General features: G+C 42.3%; 1 protein-coding gene across 1 annotated transcript in view; it reads left to right on the top strand.

Moving 5' to 3' along the window:
- The window catches only part of LOC136436081 (amyloid beta precursor protein binding family B member 2-like), a 131,379-nt gene continuing 104,706 nt past the window's right edge, over window positions 1–26,673 (top strand). The window contains exon 1 of the mRNA XM_066429792.1: window positions 1–78. The gene's annotated coding sequence lies outside the window, so the exon portion shown is untranslated. The remainder of the gene's footprint in view (window positions 79–26,673) is intronic.

Consider the following 26,673-nt stretch of genomic DNA (forward strand, 5'->3'; position numbering starts at 1 on the left):
TATGACCCCTGCGCAGTGCGACTCGGGGTCAGCAGGAGGAACTCCGATGACTGCGGAAGCGGAGCCGCGATTTTGCAGGTAAAAATTGCCCGATTTCGCTTCTTTTTGCCGAAAAGTGTTTACCGATGTGAATATGTAAGTGGGGAGGGGCATCCCTTTCCGTCGGTGGCCTGTAATGTCTGTCAAAGAGCGGAAATCAGGCTGGCTGATACCGGTGTAGCCGCGATGTCTGGGTCTAAATTGGCAGGGGAGGGATGGGGAAGTGTGCTGAATAATTCCTGACTTCAGATTTCCTGCGCCCCATTACCGACCGCCGCATGGCGTGCACGTACTCACACTACATCATTTAATCCCGCCATCGCGCCGATCCTCTCGCAGCCCCAGCGGCAAGGCCAGCCCGGCCGGGGGTTCTCTGCGGTGGAACTGTGACGGGGTCGGAAAGACTCGCTGTCAAATTATTAACTTACCATAATATTTACAAACTTTGCGTCAGCTGGGCGTGGGCGGGGAGGGGGGCTTCAACCTGTCAATACAATTATTCACGTACGGCTTCTCTTTGTTTTGTGTTTTCCTTTCTAATGGTCTTGAAGATAAGACAAACGCCACAGCGACCTGTTACTACGTGTACGTGTCAGGTCCCTTTGTTTGTGATTGTCTTGTTTTGCATGAGAATAATCTCGCCCTGGGGGAAGGTGATCCACAAAACTCGACCGGCCACTTTTCACAACAAGGTGTGAAACGCCGTAGATTTACCCCAGTTATGACACCACTCACTATGTGTTATTTAGTACATGCTGAACGTCAGAGTTTGTTGTGATTGTCATGCTTCAGCTCCTACCAACACTGCGGCAGGAAAAGTACATGTAACGTCACGCCAACAGGAAGTGCATTTGTTACGCAGCTGTTGAGTCGGTAGTCACAGCTGCTACTCCAGGCCTGGAATTTGTAAAGGGCAGGATCGGTGGTTTAAGGGGAATATCATGGGTCGTCTGGGCATGGCTTCTACACAACTATAGGGCAACAAATCTGAATGAATGAATGAATTTTGTTGTGGCTTTGTCAGTTGGTGCCTCAATGGGCTAAGTATGGCATATTGAACTAGATGTAGTAACTATGCAGTAGAAATAACTTATATGATATGGGTGATTTATTAATGAGTTTAAGTACATAATATACTCAAAGATAAAGTATATAATATAGGTTAAGCTTCTTCTTGCTTCTTTGTGCATGTAAATATGTAAGAACAGATAACATACTTATCGCCTGTTAGAGCTGAGTTGCCGATCCGTTAACATAGTTAGGATACCGATTCTAAAACTGCCCTCAGGGATTCTTGGATGTCACAGAAATCCGGTCTCCGTAATCCGCACAAAGCAACTGAACTGCTACCGTAAATCCTCATCAAGTACATGATGGTGCTCCCCCTAAATCCCCATGAAGTTCATATGGTTCTTGCCCTAAATCCTCATTAAGGACATAATGATTCTCCCCCTAAATCCTCATAAAGTACAAAATGGTTCTCCCCTAAATCCTCATCAAGCACATAACGGTTCTCCCCCTGAATCCTCATCAAGTGCATAATGGTTCTTCTGGCTATGAGGGAGGTCCCGGTGAGTCCTGCTCCAACCTTCCAGCCATCGATTTCTGAGGTGTAATGTGTTTGTTGAGTGGTACTCAGCTGTGGAGAAGGATCCAGCCTCATTACGCTCCGGAGTAATGGAGCCTCCACTCCCTCCACTACTCACAACTCTGTCATTACGCTCCGGAGTAATGGAGCCTCCACTGTCTCCTCCAACGCTTTCAAGTTTGAAATGCTAAACTGGAAGATAAACCTTTAAACAGAGTCTGAGGGAAAGTCTGTACTACTACTATCATGGTATCAGTTTCAGGGAGTAGATATTGTCAGATTCAAGTTTTCCTCCCAGACAGTTTACTATACATGTTTTCAAGCTGTTCTCCTTGTTCATCTTGATGAGAACCAGCAAATTGAATTCTTGAGGCCCGACCAGTTCATCAGGGGCATCAGTGCCAACTCAACAGAAAGAACAGCGAACCTGAAGGACGAATCCCCGCAGGGTCGCCTAATAATGGGGAAAGCGACGGTGATGCGGCTGTGGCCATCACCGGTGAACTTCAAAGGCTCTGGGAGACTCCGACCTGCATGTTTCCGTCAGCCGCCCCGCTGTGCGCTCCGATAACAGTCCTCATGATGAGTTAGTGTGCTGTCCTCAAATGGCAACGCCACCCTGGAGACAGGCATGACTGCTGATGGCAGGGCAATGTCTGCAGGGTGGACGGCTTCCTTCTGTTTGTCTGGACATTTAGAAACACACACAACTGCCAGGCATTGTTCATAGACTGTCACGTTCATTGAACAAGAAATATTCTACTCCAAGTAACTTTCTAGTGAGAAGCATGTGCTAAGCTGTGTGGTACCACTGGTAAACTGGTACTTTCACCTTTATCATCAATCAAGTAATCAATCAATCAATCGGCCAATCAATCAATCAATCGATCCCCAATCAGTCAATTGTTTTGATTAGTTGCATCAATCAACCAACCAATCAATCAATAAATCAATCTTCATTCCTAGTAATTCTATTCCTTTCTATTTTTCTCTTTCCAGATTTATTAATTCATAACCATACAGTTAGTATATATTGTTCGCAATTTGATGTATGATACGTTTCCCTACGAAAGAAACGTACAAAGTACTTGTAGAGAGTGTTATCTGAGTGGAGCGGTCCTCTGACGCACGCGTCTGTAGCACGGCGGGATCAGGAGACATGCGGGACACTCCGCCGTTAAGTACCCCGTCCTTCACCCACAGAAGTGTAACTAAGTGTGTTAGGAAAGTTTTGTCGTGACGAGAGTATTTGTAGGAGCGTCCTGCCCTGGTTCTGACCCCGGCTGCGCCTCCTCGGTGGAAATTCTCCGGACGAGCGGCGATAGTCCGACCCATTAGCAACACTCGGGGCTAATTGAGCTTGTAGCAAAACTATTTCTCACCGACTGAAATAGCCCTATTACCGAGCAGGGAACGATGGTTTCTCCTCGTACGAGATTCTGTATGACGTACGCAGGCCGTGGTAACGCTATTAGCGGCGTCTTTTCTAGGAAATTTACAAGGGGAAGGATGCGAGGGAGCAGGGGATGGTGTGGAAGGGATGTTTCCGCCTTTTAAAGACATTTTTAAAAGTTAAAATGGGGCATTCTAAAGCTTCCTGACTGGGAAAATTACTGTCTGACAGATCATAGTTAAAGACAGAGGCCACATGTGACCTAGCAGCATCCCTGGTCAATCAGAATTTTTCGCTTGTCAGAGGATCTGCTCCCCCAGGGTAGGGGGGCGCATGGTCAGGGTATGGGGGGGGGGGGGGAGGCGCCCCTGTAACATTGTTCCGATGCAGCCCTGTAATAGGTATGCTGGCGGGGTGTACTAGTAGGGGGATCATTCCCGCAGTACCAGCGATCCTATTGATTTCTTCCTGCAGTGATATCAGTTTTACGTGATGCAAATCCACAATCTTAAAGGGTGGACTTACAAATTCCTACGGAGGAACGTCAAAATAAGACCAGTATGTACAGAATGAAGTCAGTTTCAGACATAGAGTAGTTTGGTGGAAAATGTACATGTCATTTTGCCATTTCTTCTGCAGTGCGTGCACGATTCCAATCCATATAAATCATATAATCCTAAAAAAAAAACCCTACAAGGATGGACTTAGAAATTCCTTTGGAGGACGCTGGAATGATTAAAGGATGATTCATACATGTAGATTGATTTTGGGAAAAAATATACACACCATTTTCTGTATGATCCAGAATGAGAGTGTGTGCAGGATTCTATTCCATAATTCTAAAAGGGGCGACAAAGAAAGTCATTGAAAGTTATGTCAGAAATTTGGAACAGACTAAAGTCTGCGCAGAGTGAGGTCAGCTTGAAGAGACGAGTAGCAGAGCTTTGTTTGTTTGTTTGTTTATTTCGCATGGCAACACGACAGTTTTGATTTGTGCCATAGGTACAATCAGTGTAATATCGGACTGTAATTTAATCGGCTAGCGCTGGTAGCTCTGGTGAAAATACACCAGTTTAGAGTGTCAGGGTTAGAACAGAGTGTTCGGTAAAAATGCATTATTAGAACGAACAGCGAAACCACACGCCCCGACGAATGGTTCGCTCGGTGGGCCCGCTGGTAGTTGTAAATTCAGCTCATTGCCTGTCAAATTAGTTATGCGGGTCACAGAGGAGAATTGACCGTCCAAATCCAATATCTGAGGACGAGACCGAAATAGGGGAACGGTTGGAGGAGATCTGGTCGTATTTCTTTTGGTTCTGATTTTGATAGACCAGGCAGAAGGGACCAGAAAACGTGCTGAATTTGGTCACGAAAAGGACACTAACTACACATGTACATGTACATATAACTGGCTATAAAAATTTCTTTGCTAATACTTAATTTATGGAAAGCGTCATATATTTTTGTCAGAAATTTCGTACACAGTAGTAAAAGGACTTCAGTGAGATTATATTTACGAGTGGCAGGAATACTACTTGTTTTCGTCAAAATTTGATATTCGAAATGTAATGTACTGAATATTGATAATAAAACAGCATTTCTCTTCAGATCGTTTTAGGGAGAGTATGGCAAGATGTCAGTTGTAAAAACAATCAGCTCAGAATTATTACCTGAGTGTCTAGAAGAAATACTAGTAATACTAACTTTCTGACATTAAATGCAGGATGGGTCGCATTATTATCATCCTTGGCAGGTACAGGTGGTAAAATCAACCAACTATAGAATTATTACCTGTCTAGATGAAATGTTAGAACTGGTAATACTAAGTTAAACTTTCTGACATTAAATGCAGGATGGTTGTATTATGAGCAAATCCTTGGCAGGTACAGAGAACATTAATGTGTGCTGCATCATTACCATTCCACAGCCATTCCTTGCATCAATATAAAATGTTTCCAGCTCTGATCGGCTGTTCGCTTTTATTCGCATTGTCAGTCCAGGCAGGCGTCATGTCCGTTATTGGGCACCAGAGATGGAAAGGTGAACTTGCGCAAGCCCGCTTCCACCAACCAGAATCATTATGTGTTTTTTCTCTCTTTCTAGTACCAATATAGCTGTTTTTCATTCTCTAAAACTGTGTGTACCAAGACCAAGGTACAGACTCTCCCCTCAGGCTCTGTTTTACTATTTTCTAGTTCAATGCTATCTTTTTGAGTCCACGAACCAGCGTTTTAAATTACCATGGCCTGACTGAGGGTTGAGGTAAGCTCCACATGAGTTGACCAGTGCCTGTAAATATTTCCATTCCTTAAGCTTGCGAAGTTTCTGCCAACCGTGCCCCCCCCCCCATGTTGTAGGCTAAACCTCATGAATGCATTTCAGGCATGCTTTCTCCCCTCTGTCAGCCTTTTTGTCTGGTGACGTCATATACCAATCAAAAATTCATCCTTCAGGTTACAAAAGGACAGACGGAACTGGTGAGTCACGTTTTGACAGCCCATAATAGAAGACATGCGATTATCTCCAAGCAGATGTTAGGTCTTAAAATTTTCTGGCTACCAGGTTTCTTTCTGATGTTTTATGGTTTATGATTCTTTCATCCTAACATCTGCTTGGAGTTGGACACACTTGTATGTCGTCTTTCCCAGGTTTGTAAGTGCTGTAAATGCAGAAATGTTCGCGGTGGTTTTATGTTTTTCCAATTCTGTAGCAGTGTGTGACTATAGCACTGTACTGCCGCAAACTTAAAACCACCGCAAACTTAAAACCACCCGAACACCCCATTTTCGCCTTAGCGCGAAATAAAAACCACGCAAGCTTAAATGCATTTACAGTAAAATGAAGAAGTGAGGACCCTGGGGAGGCAGGTTTGTGCGGAAGGGTGTGGTCCTGAAAGGTCGGTACTGTCAGGCCTGCCTGATCTGTTGTCAAGGTTTGATACCGTAAATCCTGAAATATTCACGACGGTTTTGTATTTGGGGTTTTCACAGTTGCCTCTCACCACAAACCTATCCCAAACATATGCTTCGTCTTCCTTTGCGTTACTACAATTTGGTAAATCACAATATTAAATAAAACACTCCAAGCATCCACTAAATTACCTTCTACTGCAGAATAAAGTTCCTGCAAACTTAAGCTGACTTTATAGTACTGCCTGCCTTGGACACTGGTACCCTGAGGCAAGGATATGTATGTTATAACTGATGAGGTGACTTTTTGTCGTTCCATTTTAGTTCAAGCAACATAAGGATTATTAAGGTGAGTTTATGAATCATGTTGCTCAGTTTGTTACGAAATCGTGACATAATAATGTTTACAATAACAAGCTGCTTCTCTGTTGTTATGGACAAGTAAATATCAGACCTTGTGTGAAATGCGTGAAGGCCTGTGCCAGACGAGATTATAGACTGCTGTAAATACTAAGTAGAGTACTTGTTTAGATCCCAGCAATGTTTCAGCGCTGTCAAAACTGTTCGCTTTGCCACTCTGAGTGAACCTTACTGTTGATGTAAATCAATTTTTTTAGCAAAACTTCTGATCAGAAAGATTCTGTTGACGCTTCATTGCACAAGAATGTAAACAGGCCCTGCTAAAACTGATCTGGAGGGATATTGTTTCTTTATCGGATGTACATAAAGCCAGTCCGTAGTCCATAAAACCTTTACTGTGGCTGTAAGTGGCAATTGTCTACCCTCCAGGGGTTGGTGAGATGGCCCCATGTTTGACATTCCGGTTTGTGTGTAGGGCTGTGCCATGGTGTCCTTGGTTTGTGATGCCTGGGGCTACGTGACCCTGTGGTCACACGTGCCCTTCCGCTGAGTTACTGTGAATGCATCTATGTTTGTGTGATTTTTATTTCGTGGTAGGGAGAAAATGGAGTGTTTGCGGTGGTTGTAAGTTAGCGTTTGAAACAATTGTAGTGCTACAGTCATAGGTGGGCAAAAAGTATTGCGGTGGTTTCAAGTTTGCGCTGAACAATTCACCATGAAAACCATGAACATATGGTTCAGCAAACATTTCTGCATAATACACTAATTTACAGTAGTGAATACAGGAGTGTGTGACCCTGCTGTTCCAACCTGCTGCCTTGTTCCTTTGTGTGGAAAGTGTGGAGATTTTGTAACTAAAGACCTTGCTGTTCTAGGTAGAAGGCTAAGGATTTATCTATCACAGAGGGACAACAGCCAGCTGATGCACTCGTTATGACCATGCCTTCTTTGTTATCGCTCAGGTTAAATATCCCAGTGATACAAAAATGTAGTTTATAGTTTTGACCCTTTATGTCACACAGTAAGTTGATGTTTTGGGACGCAGTTTTGGGTATATTTATTAGGCTTGCAAAATACAGGATATGAAAACTACCACCAAGTTGTGGACTTTATCTGTAAATTCTGTGTTGATCCTTGTGATCTTATTACCCTTCAATAGTTAATCATGTTAATAACCTTTTGTGTTTTGGATAATACATTCTCATCTATAGTAGTTGATGGTTCTGGAGTCTAGTCACTAGTTTCTCCCATTCAGACGTAACCATGTACCCTTGCTGCACAGCCTTTTCAGTTCCCCTGGTCTGACGCCTTCCCTAATTATGTTTCCGCATTTCTACTGAAGCCCAGCGGAGCTCGGCCATTCTGGTTGCCATGGTTACAGGGAGATAGGGGGTCATGCCTGTCTGTGAAAGATAAACTTTACATTAAGGTCACACCAATTTATTCCCTAGGTTATTCCCCCGACATTTCAGCAAGGTACAGTCAAACCTGCCCAAGGCGACCACCCGGCGGACCGAGCAAAAACGGTCGCGATGGACAGGTGGTCGCCATGAAGAGGATTCCACTCACATGTTTCCAGGTTGAGGTTTTAAAATACAGTACGTAAATGGATGGAAAATTATGTGAATTTAGACAGCATGACCCCCACCAGGTTCACTTCTCATTGACAGAAAGATCCTACAAAAATTACATTTTCCATTATCGTTGTAATAATTGTAGTGTTATACCAAGTTGGTTATACCGCTACATCGTGTACAAATTTTCGTCATAATATTTTGACTACAAACGCAGCCGCCTCCCACATTTACACGTTACATTAAATAGTACACACACACACATGCACATCATCGAAGTTTTAAGGCCTAAGACAAATCCCTAGAAAACACCTGCTGGCCCCAGCCTTTTTTGGGGCGCCGACCGCTGCATAAAGGGGCAAAAAGTTTTCGATCTGACAACTAAAGATGAAAACGGAACGGTGTGATTTCGTCGCGCCGGCGCGGCAAGCTCTGTGCAACCGCATCGAAAGGTAAGTCAGTGCAGCCAGAGCGCACAGCGTCCAATAAAGGTTTGTGAGATTCATGGAAATAAAAAGAAAATAAGAATATTAATTTTCATCAATAACTAGAGTATTCGTAAATGTTCATACACAAAAGCATCGTGTTTTAGAAAGGTCAGATCTGGGCCGTGCCAAATCCAAGATGGCGTCGGGACCAAGGAACAACATTTCTCGCCCGATGTTTTGCCCGCCACGAAATCATTTTTCGGCGGAATTGAGTAAGACACAGACACATTTTTGTTGAAACTACAAGAAATAGATAGTAATTTCTGTGAAATCTGACTTTTTGGCGCCATGCACTACGTATTCGTTTTGAAAATTGAGTTTAAACCGAACTGAGTTTGCGGTAAACTATAAGATTACGAGAGGAACAACAACATCAAAAAACATTTGTCTTTACAATGTTTATAGGGGGAACGTTTTATCAAAACACTTCATGGAGGAATCGATGCTATAACATTGCTATTCCATATATTTTTGGCGACGCCTCAGGGGCGAGCCAAATTTTTACTATATTGTGTGCAGATTGCAAGAATTCTAGGAATTGTACAGGAATGTGAAAGTCCATGGGACGATAACTCAAGAATGCCTGGATGTATTGTCTTCATATTTTGTAGGTGGGTAGGTCTGTGGGAGACTTTGTAATGATTGGATTTTGGGCCCCCTAGCGACTTTCTATGGTACTGCAGGGGAACTTTCACTTTTCAAATCTCGTTTTCTGAACATGCTATAGTCATGATTTTTAAGTGGTGGATAGCTCTTTGTTAGGAAAATATGTCCTGTAGATTTGGACCCCCTAGCGGCTTTTTCTGGAACTGCAGGAGCTGATTTTGACTCAAACTTTGAAAGAGAATAACGCAAGAAGGGGATGACGGATCATCATAATTTTTGGTGTGTAGATAGCTTAAATGATGATTTACATAATTGTATGCCAATTAAGCAAATCAATATCTGATTTGCATAATTAATGAGGACAGTTTATAAATCAGCTGCATTCTATTATAGGACTATTAAACACATGAGATAGATATCATACTTAATTTGCATAATAAATGACAAAATACTATAAATCCATAGTGGTAAATGATGGGGATTTCATTTTTGCACCATTTGGAAGTTAAGTAAATGTGGCCACTATTAGACACAAATCTTGCATAGAGGGCCTCATTTACATAATTTTTGAGGAAATGGTACGATATCTTTTTTGTGAAAACAAGATTTTCATACATTGGACAACTTGTGTTATTTTGGTAGAGAAGGTGATCGGCTGATATTATTTATGCGAGGTCCTTATTTGCATGTGGGCTAAAAACGAAAACGTTAACAGAGACCACCGTCGCCATGGCAACATCTTTTTATGTTGCCGATCTTGTTGTCCTTATTTTTGTCCTTCAAGGTCTTGAAAACATTTCCGTGAAATCCGACAGCAAAATGATCCGATGTCACCACACGCTTGAAAATTAGGCGGCCGCCATGGGCAGGGATTGTGCTCTGTGCGGTCCCAATTCGTGGTGGTCGCGGTCGCGTTGGACAGGTGGTCGCCTTGGGCAGTCAGCTTAATGCTTGTGCCTATGGGGAAAATTTTCGGGACCGAGAAAAAGCGGTCGCCATGGCCAGGTGGTCGCGTTGAAAAGGTGGTCGCCTAGGCAGGTTTGACTGTACAATTTTAGCAAGTCAGGACAGGGCAGGGAGGGAAACGTGTATCTGACTAGTATACCGCCGTCATCACTCCCTAGAACTGTGTGTGCCAAAGTGCAGACTTATAATTCAGAGTCTCTGTTTTCATGTTAATTTTCATGTCTATGTCATTGAACTTGGTAGACATCCACTTAGCCTGGTAACTAGAATAAGATCAACAACTTAAAGGTAACTAACAGTTACTCAAGCTGCTGCAGGTGGATAGATTTGTGATTTTCAAAATCTATCCAGTTGCATGTCGAGTACCTGTTATCTTGTGGATCTTGTAGTCTAGCATCATCATGATGCCAACAACCATCAGATAGACGGGTGTAGCCTGCTGTTCTGTCTCCTGTAACAGTCCTATCTAACATTACACTACTGTAATTCACTTAATATTCACAGTACCCGGGTAACAAAATTTCACGGTTTAAGGAAAATTGACATTTTCACTGAACTTTAACTTCACGGTGGCGGCAAGTGATTTACACAACGGATGTTAATCGTAAATAATAACAACAGTTTTTTTCACGGTGATGATAAGTTCATGGTAAAGACTAATCATGAAAACAGTGAAGTTACAGTGAAAGAAACAAGAATTACAGTATCTACATGCACCTGGCTGATGATTGTGCTGATACGGCGTGTTTCCCGGCTGTGATTTACCAATTTTCCTGCAGACACGGCCGTGAGATGAGTGGATTAAAACAGTGCTTGTGCTGTGTTGATAGATCACACGTCCAAAATAACATTCTGCCACCGGCTAGAACTCGGCAGTTTGTCTGGTTGAGCTTGATATTGAAGACAAATCTTGCTTCTGTCTTGACAAAAATAAAGCATATTTTATGTTGTGCAGTCATTTGTGACACATAGATCTACATGGTAGCAAAAGTTTTTTTCTTCTTCTATTATAATCAAATGGGGAATGTACAACTATATCTGAAAAAAGATATATATAATTATTATTATGTTAAAGATATATATAATTATTATTAACGTTATGTTGTAGTATGTATACCTTACAGTTATTTGTAGCAGAATAAAACTACAACTTTGAAAAAAAAGTTTCCTCCACGTAAGAAGATATTCAATTTAATAGCAGTACAGTCAAACCTGTAGAACTTGTAGAAGTGACCACCTCTACATAAGGACCACCTGGACATTGTGACCACTGTTTGGTGGTCCCTTTGATAATGTTTGCCATTGACACAAGTATTAAGAATCCTGTCTATAGTGACACATTTTTCCAGTCCAGTCCCACAAACACATCCCTGTATTTCCCTCACGGCTGCTCACATGTCCATGTAGTGTTCTCAGCCCTCCTTCTAATGCGAATGCACGGCAAGCCCATTTACAAGACGGTGTAAGATAGCGTGTATTATTTACACCCGATATCCCCCTCCGATACACGAGGATCACGGCAAGGTCGCCCCCCTCCCCTTGTAAATTTCCCCCACCTTTAAACATCAAAGGTGCCTCCTGCATATGTACGGCGCGTCTTACATCAGATGCATGTCTAAGATGCTATTAGAAGGCAGAGGAATATTTCACTGTTGCCAGATGCTTAAGGGAAACATAGGGTCTGGGAAGGCTGCCAAGAAACTGTTGAACGCTAAATGTATGCATGTAGATCTGGGAGATTGACTACTATCCGAAAAATTAGGTCTGTTATGTAATACAAAATGAATCAAATAACTAGATAAATTCCCGAAAGAGTCAGATGTTTTAGATGGCATCCGCTACTTTTCATCAGTGACAGAGAATGCGAAAAATAGAGAATTTTTCTGCTGCTTGTTATTTTGTACTAACGCAATGGTAGACCTGGATGTCTAACCTTCATTGACATAGTTAGGTCACACCAATTTAATTTCTTGGTTAACAGATTTTTATTTTCAATTTTAGCAACAAAAAAAATCATGAAAACAGAAGGCTGGGGTGAAAACTTGCACCTGACCCTGTTCACTCCCTGAAACTGTGTGCAACAAAGTAAAAACATTCCTCTAAGATTGTGTTTTCATGTTGTTTTTCCAATCTAGCATTTTAAATTTTTTTAATTTTTATTCCGTTAACCAAGAAAATAGATTGGTACATGGTCCATTGTTAGCTACAATATGATTATATCATGCCAGATAAATGATGATAATACCAGTCTCAGAAATAGGAATTGTTGGGAACAACTTACAGCTGATGATTAAAAAAATACTTTTTTGTTTTTGTGTCCGTATAAATATCCCTCACTTTGAAGACTTCATAGGTGCGTCTTGCATATCTGTAGGCTGTCTTAGTTGAGATGGAAGTCTAAGATTCTATCAGGGTGTAAGAATCCAGGGGAATATTTCACATCATGTAAGAAAGGAGAAAATGGAGTCTGGCTGGGGAAGATAGTGGCTTCTGGGAAACATGCCAAGAAACTATGATCGACCTGCCAAGCTGGTAGTGCTGCTGAAGGATTAGTCTCCATTGTTGTTTTTGCTGTTCATGGTGAAATTATGATATGCTTATTAAACTAAGACATGCGGATGCCAATTTATTTCTGTGTGTCTTACTCTTAGACATTTCAGGGTGAAAATATGACAAGAGAACAACTTGAATAAAAAGACTCTTTTTATATTATACACAACCAAGTTTTTTTATTCAACCGACATTTCAGTGGCTGTGTGTCCCCTTTCTCAGACCTGGGCAATTCTGACTGGTTCACATTGCACTGCAGCACATATAAAAATAAAGAAAAACTTGAACTTTATTGATCTACATGTGTTTGTGTTATAATTTAAATTTACACGTTTGTGAAAGCAAAACGGATTATCGGGACAGGCTATACATGTTCATATAATGATATATGGTCCCAGAAAGTATTTTCATAAAATAATATATACACTCGTCAGGTAGTTATGCAGTACATCCAAATGCCTAAATACTCTTGAAACTGTGTGAACTGAAATACAGACTTTCCCCCAGACTCTGTTTTCATGCTTCCCCCCTCCAAAATTGTCTTTGTTTTCAGCAGAATTCAACAGGGGGTGAGCATCAACATGCGAGCATTAACTAGAGTGTTAGTCCTCTTGATTAAAAAGCTTTTAACTCGGATCAACTTCGCAAGAATTAATCAGGAATAATTTGGAGAACAAGCCGGGGTTTTGGCAATCTCAGGTAATCAGCTGTGCGAGGAGTAGTGTCGGGTTTCATCCGTCATCGTTCATCATCGCTGTGACAGCAGACCGACACACTCAGGACGGGAAGGACTTCATTCTTTCACCTGCAGTTTTTGTTTGTTTGTTACAGGTTTGCGTAGCAAAACCTTTGTTGGATCCATTGGCATGTGTGGTGGCCACCATCTTGAATTGTGACGTCACAGGGTCGCCATACCATTTTATTGGGAGGGGTGTTTTTTGGGGTCGCTAGCGTTCTCTCAATTTTTAACAAATCTGCACACAACTACACTGTATCACACATTCAGCTCAAATAAAAAGAAAAATTCAATACCAATTCATATTTATAAGAAGACACCGTAATCCCTAATCTAACATATATATAGCAAACCTGAAGTATATGTAGCACAAATACTTAACTCTAGATATTTGTTTCTTTGATTGTTACTTTTGAGCCTTTTTTTATTCAGGAAAAGCTCAAATTGGCCTGCAGGCAGCTTTTAATTCAATCAGGTCATGAGGGAAGAGGTGAGCTTAGTCAGACAGAATATAACCAAGGAGGTTATAGGGAGACAAATGTACAGATTACATGATTGAAGTCCTGATAGATACATAATTATTTATCCTATACAAACAGGTTAGAAAAACACATAACAAAATGAAAGTTGGCGTATGGTCCGAGTCCGTTTATTGGGGTCGTTTCAGTTATTACAAAAAAGTCTTTCAAAAGAGGACAGAGTTTGGGCCAAATGTTTCATCATGGAAGACTGTTCTACTTCTAGGTTTTAAAACGAACACTGCTATATTTTCTATGGTGATTCATAACACCATTATTACTTGTTATGTATCAACATTAGCCAAGTACCGAGACACTCAAGCTTTTGTAGTTGAACAGTTATTAGACAGCATGTACATTTAACTTAGCAAAACATTCTTTCTTTGTGGAATGATTGTTACAGTTTTAGCAGGTTTTGCCGTGCTATTTAGTGATACATGACACCATTACTTGTTCCTCGTTCAGCCTAGCTGTTATACGTCAACATTAGCCAAGCTTGGGAACACTTCTGCTTTCATCTGGGAACACTTAAATCATTGCACAACAATCCTCAAGTTTGAAGATTGCAACATCTAGATGTTGATTGAGAGTACTAGAAATATATGAGTTTATTAGGTCGACAGAATTGGTGGTTTACAACTTTTACAGCTGCATGTTCAGTTTTGTGCTGTGGATTGTACATGTGTAGAGGTAGGCGAGCGTTGCCCGTGCGTCTGCGATCAAAACGGCTGCATTTTTCTGCTCCATTTCCCGCACACTCAGTACGCCGATTCGGTCCGTCCTGCCGGGTTATTCCGAGCGGCGGAACTTAGAATCGATACGTTCTCAGCAAACCCCATTGGTCTCTGTCTGGGCTGGAACTTTGTGGGACTGACAAATGTATGTCAGCCGGGGGAAACCCTTAAGTTACTTACAGATTTTTGTTTCAACCTGAGGGAGTGAAGAAGTGTTGTTTTTGGCTTCTCTGTGCTTCTGGGATTCCCAGCATACACAATACAGCATTACCATACATCCTTAATACCTTACAAAAAGTTACCATACATTCTCAGAACTGCTATATCTTTGTCTGGGGACTGGATGAGTCTCAAAGCAGTGTAAGGAATGGGACTGAAGTCAGTCTGCCTTCTCATGTTCATTATATTATTTCGTCCACTCCTTTAATGATCTACCTCGATCTGAGTTAGTCCTGCAACTATACAGAAAATTAGCAAATGATAAGGTTCAGGGGATACAATTTCATAATCTTTTAATAAGTTTTATTTCTACATTTATAAGTTAGTATTCTTAATACACGCATGCATGCATGCATGCATGTTCATTCTCTACCTCAGTTCTACCACTACACATGAACAGGGCATTCAGGCATGAAATACGGGAGAAAATGTAGCCATTATTTTTTTATCATTACTCAGCTGCCTTCGCTGATTTAATTAACATTTCCGTTTTCCTCAGTATAAGGCTGTACCAATTCGGTTTGTTGGTTCCACGACATTTACATGAAAAATTGTAGCAAGGGGACATTGTGAAAACAGAACGCTGGGATGAAATCTTGCACTCACTGAAGCTGTGTCCACCAAAGTACAGACTTTCCCCTCAGAAAAAAAGAGTCAGATTCTGTTTTCATGTTGATATCCCAATCTAGCATTTTTTGTTAAATCCAAGAACCAAGTATTGGCCTGACAACCCACACATCTATAGTAGCCACTCCTCCCTGCCAAACCCTACCATCAGAAAAAAAAGGAGTCAGATTCTGTAACAGTTTTCACAGTGATATCCCAATCTAGCATTATTCTTTTAAATCCAAGAAGTAAGAAATCAAATTTGTGTGGCCTGACATCCCACACATCCATAGTAACCACGCCTCCCTGCCGAACCAGACCGTCAGGCCGAGGTTCTGCATAGATTTCCAATGAGCAGATTGGACCCCTCCCCCTTCCTGTGACTTCACCGGTTGTTCGACCGATTCCTCCGCTGGAGAGCCGGCAGGGCAGGATGATTTAGGGGGAGGATTCGGCTGCGAAATGAAACGTCCTCGGGGGTTCACAGGGAATATCCCGAGCGAGTTGTTATCGTGCTGGGAAGGATTCCGCCGCTTCCATCAAAGGCGTGCGATAAAACTGCATGAATGTGAGACCGTGGAAGGTGTTTCTAACAGGCGGACGCTAAACTGGCTGTGATTTCTGTCGCTTGCGGCTCTGATTGGAAGTATTGCCGTTTTGTTGGAGTGTGATCAGGTGAGAACCGTTCCTGTCTCCTTTATTAGTTCTCTGTTCATGAATTATACAGCAAATGGCCCGGTTTATTGCTGCCCTGGGTATATCTCTGTTTACGTTGCAGTCCCAGGCCGTCCATAAAATGCAATCCCTCTCGGCAAAATGTTCCAATCAAAGCGGACACAGAGTCACGACGATGTCGTTTTGATACTTTCCGTAATGGAGTTCGCACCCATGCGATGCAGTAATTAGTGTCTTTTGTGGACGTTTCTGCTTAAATTAGTGCAGACATTTTGCTTCTTTCCTCTGAATGTCGTGATTATGCAGTGAACAGTGTAGTTTTCCATATGGGCGGTTGTGTAAGGAATTCCTATTCAGGCCACGCAAATTCCATGTCTTGGTTTTCAGATGTGCTTTTAGATTTCTGTCATCCTTGTTCTGCCTCTTTTTGCATCATACTGTTAGGTTGTTATGTTACTCTGTACCTGATTGTTAGATGTTTGTAACCCACGAGAAAGGCCAGACCAATTTCATTGGTTGGTTCTTAGCTTTTTATAAATGATACTGAACTGGAAAATCCACATGAAAACTGAGTCTGAAGGGGAAATATGTACCCTGAATTCATGCACAGGTTAAGCGAGTGAACATAGTCTGATTCAAGTTTTCCTCTAACTCTACAAGGCTACTATTTTCATGTTGTCACCTTGCTAGATTTTACCTTAAAGGTCTAAAAACCAAGGAAGTGATTTGCTGGGCCTTGCCCCTGAACCTTTTTCTGTTTCTTTCTGCATCCATCCATCCCTCCATCCATCCATCCATCCCTTGCTCCCTCTCTCCATCCATCCATCCTCCCATCCATCCATCCTCCCATCCATTCATCCTCCCATCCCTTCCTCCCTCTCTCCATCCATCCATCCATCCATCCTCCCATCCATCCATCCTCCCATCCCTTCCTCCCTCTCTCCATCCATCCTCCCATCCATCCATCCTCCCTCCATCCCTTGCATGACTCCCTCCACCCCCCCACCCCCCACTGACAAATGGTCCTGTCAAGTTTGATGGCTCGTCATACCATCATTGCGAAGGTTATTGTAGCAATAACGACGGCATGATTTAAAGCTGCAGCAAACCGGCCTTTAAATCACTTCTGGTTCTAATGCAGTCCCGATCCCCGCGTTCGCGGGATGCCGAACCTCCCACAGCTGGCTGTTACCTGTGAAAAATGGTGTCCATACACGGCGGTGTTACAGCAGGTAATGTGTCTTACAGCATCACACGTGTCATTAACGACAGGATCTGGGTAATCTGTGCAGGTAGGATTAGTCAGCGTGTAACTCCGCAATTATATAGGGCTTTCATGTCGTTCTGGTTCGTTTTTTAACCTTTGGTGTACTAAGGTAGTCGTTGACACGACATTGGGTAAGCCAGTAGGGAGAATGTTAAACATGTTTTTTGCTTGTACGGGACACAAGTTTGATGAAAACATAAAAATGTATGGAGAGAAAATGAGAAGTACAGCCCATGAGTAAAATCTGTTTTAAGTTTGAAATGTTGTTTGGAAGTTTATTTTATTTTGAGTGCATTGACATCACCAAATAAAGCCATTTGAAAGCTTATTTCTATCCTCTGGCAGGTGAAAACATATGATTGTATAAATCATACATATATATTCTGGCTGTAAAGTATGGAATCCACCCTGCATTGGTTTTATTACACTCGCTCATCACTTTTACGGTTTTGTATCAACTTTAAGAGATTGTGTAAAAATCCAATTTTGTGTACTGTACAAAAGCACAGAGCTGATGCACTAGTGTTTCCAGCTCTGCCAGTAGTGTGCGTAGTCCAGTGGTTAGCGATCTTGCCTCTGGAACTAGAAGCCCCGGGTTCGATCCCGGCTGTGTTGCTCACCCGACATGCACGCTACCGGAAAGGGTCGCAGTCCTTAAGATGGGACGTGGTCCGCTGTTCATTGTGCTTGTCAAAAAGAGCTAGGGGAAATTTCCCCGGTACAATGAACCTGTAAATACTGTGCACAGCGTCTGTCTTCTCTGTCACGACCAGTGGAAGATAATAGCTTAATAGCTTATCTGTTCATTGAGTTAATTTCAGCTTAACTGGTTCGAGATCGCTTTCCTTTCCTTCTGCCCTGCAATGCTGCCAAACTTGGAGCTGCACGGCGAGCCGTGGTGCTGATTACTCCCCCCCCGGACCGCGTAATGACTGTTTTCTGCACCGTGTTCGAGCACGTCCCACTCCCGACACCCCGGCTTCGCTCCCGTGGTTCCCGATACCCCCGGTTTCGCTCCCGAGGTTCCCGATACCCCCGGTTTCGCTCCTGTGGTTCTCCGACACCCCCGACTGCGTGACATATGTTATGAAGGTGTGATTACACGGGCTGGCTTCACGCCGACTGCACTGCGTGCTACAGTCGGGCGCACGGCTGACTTGACTGATGACGTTGTCTTACTGTATGTGGGGAACATCTGCTCTTCCTTAGTTAGCTTCCCAGTCTTTCTGAAGGATAATTCGTCTTGTCCTCAAGTACTTGTAGTCTTGGGATATGTTGTGTCAAGATCCCACCTTTTCAAGAATAATTTTAGTATTGTCCCAGTATAAGTAGTACATGTATGTCCCAATATTATACCTCTTTCTTAGCTCCCAACTCTTTCTCAAGGATAATTCGTCTTGTCCTCAAGTAGTTGTAGTCTTGGTATAAGATGTCTCAAGATCCCACCCTCTCAAGAATGATATCTTATCTTGAATGCAGTACAATCTTGTAGCTTTAATTGAGGAGCTTTAGATTCCACCTTCTCAAGAATGATATCATGTCTTGAAGACACTGCATGTAGCTTAAGTATGACTATGAGGAGTTTTAGATCCCACCTTCTCAAGAATAGTTTCCTTAAGCCTTGTCCCAGAATAAGTAGCACATGTATGTCCCAATATTATACCTCATTCTTAGCTCCCGAGTCTCTCAAGGATAATTCATCTTGCCCTCAAGTACCATGTAGGCTCAGTGTAAGGAGTCTTACTAAGATTATGATCATTCTTGGAAGGTGGGATCTAAGACTCTTAGATCCCACCTTCCAAGAATGATCCATCATTGTCTAAAAGTACATGTAGTTTACACATTAGGAGTCTCAGATCACACCTTCTCAGGGATATCTTTAAGTACAAAAATGTCTCAATATTTCTCCTGGCCTTTCTTAGCTCCTTCTTAGCTTCTTTCTCAATGATGATATTGTTCCCAAACGTACATGTACTAGTAGTCTTAGCACGAGGAGCCTCAGAACTTTCTCAGTGAGTGCAAACGTATATGGAGATGCCAGAAACCATTTTTTTGTTGTTGTTGTGTTGTAGTTGATTGTATTTTCATGTTGTCTACTGATCTGGACTGTTTCTGCTTCATCGTGTCTCGGTTCTTGCTCAATTTCATCATCTATCAACCGACCGACCAATCACAGACATTCTCCTAATCAGCAAGGAAGAATGGTTTAATATACTTCATCAATATCTATTTATTTGTCAATTTGTCTCCATTTCTTCTCTATGTGTCTGCATTTTTTCCCGATTTACATGATACATGTATCATCTATGTCGGCAGTCTCACATCAACTTACAGGCATCTCATATATTCATTGATAATGGATTGATATGATTGACCCTTAAGCAATGCGTATATACCCTGTTGCTCTGTGTATGCATGGATTTTAGTGTTTGGATGCACTGTATTTTGTACAAGCATCATATCTCTAGATCTTCTGCAAGGCCTTAAACCACAGTCTTCAGTTCAGGATCACCAGTATGTGGGTTCATTGCCTCCTTTTGTTAAAGTTGACGTCAGAACCAAGATACAGGGAAACTTTAAGGATTTGTATGGATTTGTCTGATGTTTTGCTTGAGGTAAGGTCTCGGCCTATTATCTTATCAAAAAGGTGATCAAGTTGTGGGACAGTTCAGGATTCAGCTGGTCCAATGAGTTGTTATACTAACTTATAGTAAGTGTTGTAGATATTGAAGACCTGTGGGAGTTTAACATTGCTGCATATAATAAAATCGAGAAGCTGGTCCACTTGACTTTCATACATGTGCATTATAAACTCCAGCAAGCTTAGCCTCATTGTTAATAAGTTGTTGCGTAACTTCTCCAACTACAGAGTAGGCTTCATTTCACTATCAGTCGAGAACATCCCCATTTTGTTGATCCAAAGAGAAAGCCTGGCATGTCCTGGAGGCCTCGGCAACCGTACCGTCTCCGTGTGCTAATCCCGCGCCTTAACCCGACGTTCCTACTCCAGCCTCACGGTCATTACCAGTACGTCCGCCTTTGTCTGAGACGGGCAAATGGGCAGTGATAGCAGATGTGCGCAGAGATAGGGAGGATTTGGGGAGGAGAGGAGGGGAATGGAGAAGAGGGCTCTCCGTTAATTGCATATTGATGTCCGTGCAGGTCTTAAATGGTCACGCGTTTAGTCATGGTTATTTCTCTTTGATGTTCAAAGGGTTTGAAGAACTTCAATCACTTACAAGGAATGGCAAAGATGCCATCAGGAAGGTATATTGGCCACACTTGAGCCTGAGCTAGTCTGTAAGGAAACCCTATTTTCCCACAACAAATTTCCCATTGTGAGGTATAAATGTTTGCTTTAGTCAGCATGTGCTGTCTGTCCTTTCTTTGCCTTTTACCCTGCCGAATTTTGGGCCATTTCCTAACCGTCAGTACTTGCTTTGATCTCTCAGCCTCTCCGGCTACACTCGAGAGCATTCCCAGGAGCTAAGCCCCCAATTTTAGCGTCTGACATCCCCTTAATTAGTTGATAACACCGTACATGGCACTTAAATCCTTAAGTGAAAGTGCCGCAGTCCTTGAGTGAAAGTTCGCACCCTGCTTGCAGCTTCCCTTGATTACATGTTCTGATCCCCTTTCCTGGAGCGGCAGCAGATATAGATACGGCTGTCTCAGGTGCGAGATGGAACTTCCTGTGGCGAGGCCATACCAACATGATTCATTGGTTCTCACATTTGTTACAAAGATGATACTAAACTAGAAGATTTCAAGTAACACCTAGCTTCAGTGCATGTGCACTGTGAACTAGTCAGTATTGCCCTGATGAAGATGACAGACAGTCATTGAAACATCGGCTCTTGTAAAATACTTGGTTGTAAATGAAAGAATCTTGCTATTTAGAAGATTTCCCTTTGGAACAGTCTGAGGGGAAAGTCTACACTGCGATTCACAAAGTTTCATACAGTTAGATTCAAGTTTTCCTTTCGAGTGCTCTGTTTCCATCGTGTCCTCCAGCTAATTTTTCACTTCAAAGAAGTCTGAGAACCGAGGAAATAACTCTGAGTGGCCCGAGGGGAACCTGGAGTCTCAGCTGGGCGAACGTGAGGCCGATCCCGGCAGGAAACGCGATGTTTCACAGATAACTGCCTGACTAATGTCCACCTGGCGTGACTTTGAAACTCTAAACATCGTCACAACATCACGCCTTGGATGGTGATTAACGGAAGAGATATGGATGGCAAGCAATGCACGATGCAGGAAGCCAAATGAGCTGAAAGCAACGCCAGTTTATTTTGTTCTCAGATTTGAAAAAAAAAATTACGCTGGATTGGAAGATCGACATAGAAACAGAGTCTCAGGGAAAGACCAGTACATGTATCTTACACCTACAAAAATTGTAGCTCTCAGCCATCTGTTTTCATCTGGACTTCTTGCTGAATATTTACTTCCCGTGCGTAGTCGTCTCATTTTATATCTTTGACTGAAATTCTGAACACTTTTGACAGAAGGAAAGGTCGTCTAAGTCCACGGTCATCCAAGTCCACGCATGGATGACATACTGCAGTGGCCTGCCAGATTGATTTTGCAGTATTCGGAGAATTTAGTGCTATTTTCCATCTCAGGACTTATTAACAATACAGGCAGATTGTTCAGATTCAAATGCAAGAGAAAGTACATCCATTGATTTGTCTATAAAAGTTAATGGTCAGGTAGAGGCATTGTGTTTGTGGGAGGCGCTCCCGGGACTGTAACTCACGATTGTCCCGATGTGTAGCCGGCTGCATTGATCTCCAGACTGAACAGCTTTGTGGCAGTGTGCCGGTTCAAGATCGAATCGGCACCGCTGGAAGTTGTAAAATCTCCGGCCATTGCAGGCTACATATGCATAGGTTTAAAGAATTTGAGAAGAAGGTAACAATCTCTCATTTTATGACACCTGAGTCCCAAGTTGTAGGACTTTAGAAGAAAGATTTTATGGGTAGATGAGGCTGTAAGAACTGCCTTTGTGCTGGGGGGGGGGGGTAGGGGCTCTGAGCATAGCTCTTGGGTGAATCAGACAAACAACTATCCTGTATCAATTTGAATGGAAATATAACACCTCAGTCAACCTTAGTCTCCCAAGCGTTGTTTCATTTGTCCTACAGGGAAGGTAAAAACATTTTACTGTCCAAGGATGTCGATAAAGTAGTAAAAATTGGACGTGAGTTTCGATCCCTGGGACCCTGTGCTGAATTCTTAAACACCTAGACCTTGAGTCAATAATTTTGGTATTGATAGTTATGAATGTCTGTTGCCCTTTTCTGAGCTGAAATAAAGAACTTACAGGTTCCATCCAGAGACATGTTGATCAAACAGGCAGATTCCCCTGCAGATGAGGCAGTGCAGATTGGCTGTGTGTCAGTCCTCGATCCAGGCTTGATAATTTTTTTTACCTTTTCAGAGCTGGTATTACATGTAGGTACTCACCAGTTTGTTCATCCATAAGTTCCATCTAAAAGCAATTTTGTTAATTATGCTGGCAGGTACAATACTATACACATACCAGTGCAGATGAGGCATTAGATAAAGATTGGCTGTGTGTGAAATGCCCAAGGACCAAATTCTTAAGCACCTTGAACTTGGGTTGATAATTTTGGGACATGTATTTGTTGTCCTTTTCTGAGCTGTTAGTTTTTGGTATGTCCACCAGTTCCATCCCCAGCCACGTTGGTAATACAGGCGGATTCCCCTGCAGACGAGACAGTACAGATTGCCGGTGTGTTTGGAGCTGAGGGACCCCCGCCCGCTGGCACAGCTTCAGAGGTCATCCCTGTATTGATACGGATGGGGAGGCCTCCTCCCCGGCCGGTCGATGCCTGGAGTTGTCTCCCTGAGCAGCCATCCTTAAGGCCCGCTGCTAACCGACACTGATGATGACGAATGGGGGGTGTGATTGTTCCTGTATTATTAATGCTCATCCGTAGAAACTCGTTGATCTGCGCCGAGCGCGCTTCTTCGGGACAGCTGGAGCCTGGAGAGCGGGCTCGCCCTCCGCATGATCAACTTTTAGCAGTCGATACTCGAGCGGCTAAACTCTCCAGCGATGCTGCATCTCCTGTTAACGATCTGTGGCATGATGAAGTACTGTCGCAGGGTCGGTAGTGAACATCACTGTAACCTGTACTGGTATGGCAGTCGGGCTGTCAACAACTCATCATAGTCACACAGAAAGGGAGCCCACAGCCTTTTTGAGGCCGCACTGGCAGTGGGTTGTTATCCACTGTGTCTTGGGCACGGTATTTGAAGGCGGAGCCCAACCCTCTCCTTCCCCTGCCGTTTGCCTCCCCAACAAAAGTCAGGTACCCATTTTTACACCTGGGAGGACTGAGGAGAGGAAAGTTGTGTAAACTTCCTTTTCCAATGGCACAACGTCTAGGCAAGATCGACTGGAAACGAACTTGTGACTTCTCGATCTCGTGTCTGCTAGCTATATATAGTCTGGCCACTGGGCCATTTGATGGCATTGTAAATCGCAGCATGAAGAGATAAAAGTTGCTATGTTCAATCTTGGAGCAACTCCAGGCATAGATTATTTCTAGAAGCTTATATCTTACCCTTTAACCCTCTGGACCCATGAGGGTTTGAATTTAGTGGCCTTTTCCCGTTTCTTGGCCGGAAAAGGCCCCCCTCGGTGCCAAAACACCATCTTCTTAACTACCAGGGGGTGATGTATAGCAGTCAGTGGAGGGGGGTGGGAGTTTGGCACGGTCCTCCGAGGAAGTGCGGAATTTGTAAATTGAAATTGTCCTCTTAGCGAAGACTGTCGGGGAAGGATTAGGAAGATGAAGTTGTATCATGCGTCATTCTGTAGTAATGCCAGACGGGGTATAGAAAATGGCTGGTGGCCATACATGTACCTGTGCTGGTTCAAAATACCTGGTGCAACCATATTTTGTTTGGCAGAACTTAGTTTCAAACTCTTGGCTCAGTCCTGAGCCTACAATTTTTTTCTAAATCCAGGGGATTCTTTCTCCTGGCAGATGTGCATTTTTTTGCATGAATAATTTTTTGGTAAATGTTAAACATTTGAAAACATTTTAAGTATAAGAATTCACTCGCAGAGCTCGAGATTAGGGCCATGGATCTGTGGCGACCTCAAATATTTATGACAACCAAGTTCTTCTTCTTCTTTGACACTGCCCAGCTTCATGTATGAGATTATTGGCAGTTGTGCATGGGCTAGTTTCATTTCATTTTATTGACACAGGGCAATTACACTCAGACTGTGAAGCCTTTTTTTCAGGTATCCCTGATTTTACATATAAAAAACACATTTACGACATAGTACACAGTAGCAATAATAACCAATCAATCATAAAAGCCATGTTACATACCGTACAGATATCAATTGCCTCCGTTATTGCCATTCTTAAAGGTCTTGTAAGTAAGTGCAGTTCTTTGTTTCAGCGAAAGGGCAGTTACAACACAAGTGTCCGGTACAATTAATATACGGCGGGAAATTAAGGAAAAACGCTTTTAGCTGAGACGTTCCCTCAGACTTGTACATCCAGTTCAGCACGATTGTGTTAACCTGAGCGAATCAAATGGGTGTGGCTGGAAGATGTACATGTAGTATAAAAGGGAAGTTTGGGGTTACTAAGGTTTGAATTGTTGATCGTAAATTTCAGGTGGTTTCCCTTAATGGAATCCCCCAATAAATCTATAGAGCAGCTAAAAGGTCACTAACCAACGCAATGTGATGCTTCATGATTATGATACTTTGGCCAGGAGCTTTGTGTGATCCAACTGACCCCAGGCCATTCGTCGTGATAGAAAGTATGAAAACATAATCTGTCAGTTGTCAAACAGGTCTCATATTATTTTTTTATTATTTTTCATTGCATTTTAAAAGAAGAACAATGATACAAACAATAGAAAATCAAAGTACAGGAAAATGAACATAAGCCATGGACAATAAGTAAAGGTGGAAACAGAAATGGAATACTTGTAAATATAAGTAATATCCAAAATAATAGTAATAACAGCCTCATCTCATATTATTGTTAATAAAAAAATTGATTCAAAGTGTGATATAAATTAAGACAAAATGATTGCTGTAGTGTAGGTTCCCCTGGTAAAATTCGCTCAAGATGTTTGTCGATGAAGCTAGGAGAACATTACAGTATATCTTTGGCCAGGAAACTTTGTGTCAGCCAAATAACCATCCATCGTCATCCACAGGTATATGAAAAACACAGTTGATACTTTGGGAAGAGTCACGGTCTGGTGGGTACAATCCTCGGGGGAACAGCTCCCATCTGTGCTGTAGAATTTATTACATCAAAGCCCAAAAAACTTTGTGTGTCAGCCAAATGCTCCCAAGCCGTTCATCGTGATACATTGTTACATGTAATATGAAAACTTGGATGATACCTCAGAAAGAGTTAAGGTGGAGTGAATACAATCCTCTTGATATTTAAACATAAAGCCGTTGTTGAATCTAAAGTGTTACGCTATCATTATACTGTACAGCATTACTCTTCAGATATTACATCTTTGGCCACAAACTTTGTGATTCATATATTCCTCCAGACTATTCATTATAATCCAAAGACATAAAGAAAAACAAATTTGATATGTTTAAGAGAATTAAGATGTAATGAATACAATCCTCTGGAGACTTAAAGCTTCGATCTGATTTCAGGCTTTAGGTTTTATTTCTGAATTCCGTGTGAACCAAACGCCCCCGACTATTTGTTATGATGCAAAGACATCAAGAAAAACATGTCTGGCACTTTTTAAAGAATGAAGATCTAGTAAAATCTGTGTGCCAATCTTGATAAACGATCCCCTTGGGACTCAAAGCTTAGTCTGTTGATGAAGCTAAGGAGTTATTAACCTAACACAGCGTCAGGCTTTAGGATTTACATCTGAATTTCGTGTGACCCGAGTGGCCCCCGACTATTTGTTATGGTTCTGAAGAAGTTAGGGTCTGCTGCGTGCAATCCTCGGGAGAACTGTTTATCTTGTGTTGTATCAAGAACATATGGTCGGCAGGTATTTCTTATGGTCATGTTCGTGACCTAAGCACACCAGGTGATTTTTCATGGCGGAGATGTAGACAGACCACACCCTAAACTACCCGGTGCAGATCTAGAGGAGACACGTTTAGAGTTTGACAGGTTTACGACTGCAAATTCAGGATAGTTTTGGACCAGTTATATTTATAAATGTGCTAGGTACGAAAGGCCTTGTCTTGTTTTGAAAATGGCTGTCTTAGAGCCTTGTTGACATTTGCTTCTGTCATTAGGTCAGATATTGTAAGCCTCAATGTAACAAATAAATAGTATGATGTACATACATGTACATGTTGTTGACATCTGTTTCTGTCGTTATGATATATATTGTAGACTGTAAGAAATAAAACAGTATGATGACCATGTACATGTATGTCACAAACATGTAA

The sequence above is a fragment of the Branchiostoma lanceolatum genome, chromosome 6 (genome assembly GCF_035083965.1).
Source record: "Branchiostoma lanceolatum isolate klBraLanc5 chromosome 6, klBraLanc5.hap2, whole genome shotgun sequence".
NCBI lineage: Eukaryota > Metazoa > Chordata > Leptocardii > Amphioxiformes > Branchiostomatidae > Branchiostoma > Branchiostoma lanceolatum.